The sequence below is a fragment of the Panicum virgatum genome, chromosome 8N (assembly GCF_016808335.1).
Source record: "Panicum virgatum strain AP13 chromosome 8N, P.virgatum_v5, whole genome shotgun sequence".
NCBI classification, from domain to species: domain Eukaryota; kingdom Viridiplantae; phylum Streptophyta; class Magnoliopsida; order Poales; family Poaceae; genus Panicum; species Panicum virgatum.
In genome coordinates, this window is record NC_053152.1 from 18707529 (window position 1) to 18714242 (window position 6714).

A 6714-nucleotide genomic window follows, 5' to 3' on the forward strand; every position below is an offset into this window, starting at 1 on the left:
GAAACGCACTATTGGACCGCATTGTGATTTTAGCGGGCAGCAGGAAGTAGGCGACCTGCACTTCTAGCGGCTGGGCTGTGGCCTGTGGGGAGACTCGTCCCAAATAGGACCCGCACCATATACAACCCACATACCTAGACACAGGCAAACTGTCTGTTAGATAGGTCTATTCGTCATGCCACACGACATTTTTTTGAAACAGTAGAGGTTTGCACCGCTACTAAGTACATAAGAGAGAGAATGTAAAACATGTCCAAACATGAATGCTCGAGCACTCCTCGTTCCCAAATGAGACACGAGTACGGTGCCACGACGCCCGCTGCTGGGGCCAGCCCTGTGATTCCCATTTAGGCCACGTTTGGCAGCCCTGTTTTCAAACCAGGCCTGTTTTCAAGCCAGGCTTGGATCGAGTGAATCCTCCTGGCTTCACTAATTATGGTCTGGTTTAGTTACAACTGGTTTCAATCCACCCCTATAAAATTATTGTTCGGTCCACAAGGATTCATCCCGGCTGGGCGCTTGCAGCAAGCACTATATAATACAAACTTTCACATTCTGTAGTGCATTCTGGAGCAAACACACGATGGAGCAAGCACATTCTGGAGCGATCACAAAATATATAATACACACAAGCACATGTTGGAGCAAGCACTATTTGAGCCTGGAGCAAGCACTATCAAAGCACTAGTCAACAAATGATTCAAGCATTAGTTGTCAGAATGAAAACCTTTGACTACCATATAAGATATAAAGATAGAAAGAGCACGTTCTGACAACATAGAACTAGATCTCAACGAGGTGACAATAATATGCTAGAGAAGTCACTGATCCAAAACTGCAAACATAGTAACATTGAACTCCTCGGCCGAAACAAGCTCCATTATTTAGCCCACTATATAGGTGACATGGATAAGGTATAACTTAGACCTTGAAACCTCTTGTCAGATGTGTTCTTGAGCTGCACAAGAATAGAGAGGAACACAGAGTAACTATATATTAGAAAAATGAGATCTATACAAGTATACAAGTATAAAAGCCCAATAATTCAGACAGGCCGTGAAAAAACTTGTACTTATAGGAGTGATTGCTACAGCATATACTTCTATCTCATTATCTGGACAAATCCATGTTTTTGTGCACCACTGAAACTACAGCACCAGTTGGAAAGAGGCATTCTAGTTGCTTAAGATAACTGGCATCTTGGCTTAACTCAATTCTTAATTTATGTCAGTTGATTGTTTTACCTAAAGTAATTCATAACCAAAGCACAAGCGGAAGAAAAGGCCAGTCTACAAATGGCAAAAGTAAATGGTGTACAAAAGTGGCAAACTGCACACAGTATGTTAGTGAATAGACTCAAGATTCAAAAGACCATGAAGAAACTCATCCAGTTTATATATTTTGGATTACACTAAGCGTACGCCTTTTTTCCCCTTTTGGCAAGAATAAAAGCAGTCCCTGTGAAGAAGGCAACTAGAAGCTTGGCAGTAGAAGACCAAACGCAACCGACTCCAATATATATGATCATCATTGTACTGACGACTACTAATAACTGGATATATGGATAGCTCATACTACTTTTACTATTAGTCAGCATGTAATTCTGAGTAGAAAATACAAGTAGTTCATCCCTGATCTACTACAAGAGGGAGAGAGACTGAGGGAGAGAGGGGTGAGTAGGAGGCGTAGACCGTCGGCGGCGATGGGCGACGCGGGTAGCGGTCGCCTTCGGGCTTCTTGCGGGATTGGCCGGGGACGGGAGTACCGGACATGATCGTCGTGGTGGACGTCGCGTCGCTGGCAGAGCTTCCCGTCGGCCTCGCACTTCCCAAGATCGGATCGGGATGTTGGAGAGGGAAGTGGCGGCGGTCAACTTGGGTGTTCGTGCCCCGGCCCCTCGCTTGTTCTTTATAGCGCGGGCGACAGGGGCCCACCACCCATATGGGCTGGACACCCCCGATCAGGGTGCATTCAAGAGACACTGCCCGATCTTTGGATCGGGCCCTGGAGATCAACTCCAACATTCTCCCCCTTGATCTCTCATTGTTCTTATTCTTGTTTTGTATCTGAGTTTGGTCCATCTCATTGCAGATCAGTGTATAGGGCGTGGCTCGTCATGACAGTTATTACCGTCAGATTAACAGCCACAATCACCTTTCCGGTCTGAAATGGAGTCTTATTCTAGGGTCCTCTTTGCCCAGGAATCATAGGCTTTCCCTTAAACCCATGCCGGCTAAGTGTTCTCTAAACACATTGGGTGGTAGGCCTTTTGTAAGCGGATCCGCTAACATCTTGTTCGTTCTAATATGTTCTAGACAAATTATTTGATCCTGGACTTGCTCCTTAAGAACATAAAACTTTATGTCGATGTGTTTGGCAGCACCACTCAACTTGTTGTTATGAGCATAAAATACTGCTGTCTCATTGTCGCAGTATAATTTCAGTAGCCTTTCTATACTGTCGACCACTTTCAATCCGGGTACGAAATTTTTTAGCCATGTGACCTACCCGGAGGCCTCATAACATGCCACAAATTCAGCATACATCGTTCTGAGCCCTCACGGGATTTTCTAGTTCTTCTGGTGCCGGCATTATGATGGCCAAATCTATAATAGCCATTCCTAGAGCAATTTGTGATTTTTGAAAATCATTTCCCATAGCTCAGCCCATTTAATTCTGGAATGGCATTCATATTTGACATAATGTTGGATCCCAAAATTTGAAAATTTGAGTACAAATTCAAGATAATAATAATGGCATGTTTAAATTTAACTTTGGTCAAAATTCAAACATACAATATTCTGTGCATTAAGTCTAAATCACCTTTGGGCAGAGATAGAGAAAATGCATAGAAAATTCTGGACAAGATTATAATATTGTAATATCAATTTTGGTCAGAAATTACAATATCATAATTCACACAATTCTGTATTCAAGTCAAAAATTCTATATTCCTCTGTATTAATTATCTCGTTGGTTCAAATTAACACAGAGAAAATTCACAATTCTTCGCAGTGGAAACATATAAAAAATCTAAATATTCAGAAGCACAATTCTATAATTTTCTTCTCTGAAAATAATACACGTTGGTGCATTTATTTGCAGAAAATAAATTCTAAACATATTCTTCAAAAACACATATTCAAATGGATTTTGAAAAAATAAAAGAAAATCTCATTTCTTGACTGTTCATTCGGCCCAACAGTCGTTTCAGCCCGAGGCCTGCTAGCCCCTCCCCCCCCGGCACCTGGGCCCTTGGCCTAGCAGCCGAAAATGACTCGCGGCCGACGCGTGCGCGATGGCGTGCCCCCGCGCCCAGGCCACAACCTGGGCCTGGGCCTGGGCCGGGGAAGTGGCTTGACCACTGCTCCCTCTTGGGCTGTAAGTGGCTGGCCTGGCTGGCGGCTTCCCCTGACCGTCGGATTGGATCCGACGGCTGGGCGTCGAAATCGGCGGATCAAAAACCGCCAGCGCCGGCGCACCCCTCAAACCCTAAGCACCATTTTTTTCCTCCCTTCCTTCTTTCGCATCTGAGTGGCGTCCGGTCAGTGACCGGGCGGGAGGAGTGGCGGCGCTGCCACCGGCCCCCTTGCTGGCGTGCGCGCTCCCCCCGAGCGGGAGCGTGCCATTGTCGAGCGGCCTGACAGCGATGTTCGAGCCCGCACACCGGATCCGCGATGGATCCCGGTGAGCGGCGGCTCAATCTGCTCTGTGCGCCACCGGTCTGTGTTCTTGCGCGCGTGGCGGTGGCTGGCGTGCACGCCGGCTATAGGCCCTGGTGAGCCCCGCCGCCATTTTTTCTTGGCTAGGGTTAGGGTTCTTGGTTCTAGGGTTAGGGTTCTTGGCTTTCTTTGTCGATTCTGAGTTTCTCACTTCTCTGGTTCTTTGATTCGTGATCGATTCTTTGATTCTTCCACAAAACTGAACCCGATCGATGCACTAGATCGGCGTGATACCATTGTTAGATTCAACATTTCTGAGTTTCTGTACAAGATCTATTCTAGGCATACAAATCGGGTATCGGCTTTACATTCTGAGTAGAAAATACAAGTAGTTCATCCCTGATCTACTACAAGAGAGAGAGAGACTGAGGGAGAGAGGGGTGAGTAGGAGGCACAGACCGTCGGCCCTGGAGATCAACTCCAACAGCCCATGCCATTGATCCAACAACTGTCGTTCAACTCCAAGATCGACTATCAGGGACTATACCTACCTGATACTGCAGCCTGCTGCTGTTGCTGTAACAGCATGATGGGGTTTACTATATATTAATAATCTTGTGACGAAATGCTTGCAAATTAAGTTCGCAAACATCACAGGCACGAGCTCGTAGTGAGACCTGACGACCAGCAGCCATAGCTGGCTAGCTATATAGATCAGAGCTTCAGCATGCAATACATCCAAGGAGCTCAGAACGCACAGGGTACTGACTTACCCAGTATCAATCGACGGAGGAGCTGGAGCTCAGGACGATCGAGAAGAAGCTCAGAACCAAAAGGGATCTACCACAATAACATACGACCTAGGGAAAGAACCTCAAAAACAGATCGACCTCAAGCTCAGGATGATCTAGAAGAAATCGAATCAGATTCTTTATAAACGTGCCACGCACCTCAACTACCTCAGGCAAGAACCTCATGAACCGAAGAACCAAGAAATCGATGAGGAGAGGGAAAGAACGAGGAGGGCGCAGCCTACCGGCGAGAAGGAGGTGAGGAGCGTGACCGTCGGAGGGGAGGTGGGCGTCGTCGCCGTTGCCGCCGCGGTGCTGGCCGTGTGCGCCGTCACCTCCTGCCGCCGCCGCCGTCGGCCTCGATCTCCCTCGGCTTCGTGCGCCGCCAGAGCCGATGCCCTCACCCTCGTGGCCTCACGAAGCGCCCGGATTGGATGCGGAGGGTGGGAGGTGGGGATTCAACCCGGGCTGAAACATGGGAAAGGAGGGCGAACCGGGCCTGTTTTAAATCCGGGCCGTGCAAAAGAACGACGATTATGGCCCAGATCTAGTTTCAAACCGGGCCGCTCCAATCCGCCCAGAATGGGACTCATTCCGGGCTGTTCCGGGCCTTGCCGAACAAGGCCTTATCAAGAACTGCCAACTAGGAATGGGCAACACTCGGCTTGTCTATTCAAACACGTGGAGCCACCATATGTGCCATCTTATGATCCCCACTTATATTATGAGCTATTCGTTGGCTCATTATCCTCGAGAAATATATATGATAAATAATGTATAACTTAATTACTTTTAAAGCTTCCCTCCTAGCTAGGCTCTGAAATTTCAGTACCAACATTTTTGTTTGGTTTATGCCACTACAATTCTAATTTTATTGTCAAAGGTTGTAGGTTTTGGATCACTAGACCGGTACATAGTATCATAAACAAAGTATATTTTACATGGTAGCGGAATGAATCTAGATATCATAAAAACAATGGTAAGTACCTCGAGAGGGAGGGAGAGCGGGGGCGGATCTAAAGGATGGATCGGGTGGGCCCATAAGAATCGGTCCAAAGAGCAAGTCCACCGGTATCTTGGCCTTTTGAGAAGTGCTACAACGTCCAAGCTGCAGACTAACGGACTCATGTCGTGATTCGCAAGTGTGAGCAACCAGCGCTGGGGTGTTGGTGTTGAGTAGGGCTAGCGACGGCGAGCTAACTAGCTAGCAGCGTGGGAGGCTGGAGAGCTGCTGTGATCAGCGAGCTTTGACGGCGCCGACGTGTCGGATTGATGCTGGTGCGTGGTAGCGTGCGCGAGCAGGCCGGTGCAAGACGCGCGGTGCCGTGGCGGCATCCATGGCGGGTTAACTTTCAAAATGTTGAAATTGTAATAAAGATAAAATATTGAAATTAGAAACATAAAATGTTGAAAATATTGAAATTGAAATGTTGAATAGGCTCTTTTTCTTCTACGAGGTGGGCACCTTCTTCTCGGATGAGCTAGGTGCGCAGCGGAGTGAGGCGGGCGGCAGGCGCCGCCCGTGGGCGCAGGGAGCCGACAAGGCGGCGGCGGGCGGCGTGGGAAGGCAGCGGAGGGCACGGCGTGCGGCCTCCGAAGGAGGCGGACGGCGTGGCGTCGGCAGCGGGTGGCACACCAACGACGGCGGCACAAGCGGCGGACGGGAGAGGGCGAGAGAGGAAGGCTAGGAAGAGAGAAGGACCGGGATAAAGCGCGATAAACACGCGACCCCTACCCCTTTCCCCTTTGCTTCATATCGTACAGCTGGCTTGCATAGGTTTTTTTATCATGAACTTTCTTCATAAAAAATATTTTATCTCCACCGTACTATCTCCGTTTTGAATACCGATTATACCGTTGTGTTCTACATAACGAGACGAACAAAACTAGATCTCACTAGCATATATTTTGAAGAGGTTTTGCGCTGGTAGTAAGTTGCTATTTGTTATTTACATAAGTTGTCATAAAACGAAAACTTTTATACACATAAATTGCTACACATATAAGATAAAAGTTGCCAGAAAAATAAGTCAGTTTCCATACTCATAAGTCATATAAAAATATTTCTAAAATAAAAATTGACACATATGTATAACAAAAAATTGCGATAAAACAGAATCTATTATACATATGAGTTGTCACATATATAAAATATAAGTTGACACACATATAAGATAAATGTTTTCATGAAAATATATTTATAAATTGTCATAGAAAAAACTTACCACAAAATAATAATTTGTTATAAACATAAGTTGTCA

The 6714-nt window shown here is 46.6% G+C and overlaps 1 long non-coding RNA gene across 1 annotated transcript; it reads right to left on the reverse strand.

The window, feature by feature from the left end:
• Positions 1–584: 584 nt before the first annotated feature.
• LOC120685859 lies at positions 585–4908 on the reverse strand. The gene is made up of 2 exons (XR_005679804.1): positions 4699–4908; positions 585–958 (listed from the first exon to the last, which is right to left on the reverse strand). It is a non-coding gene; the product is annotated as an uncharacterized LOC120685859 (long non-coding RNA).
• Positions 4909–6714: the final 1806 nt, after the last annotated feature.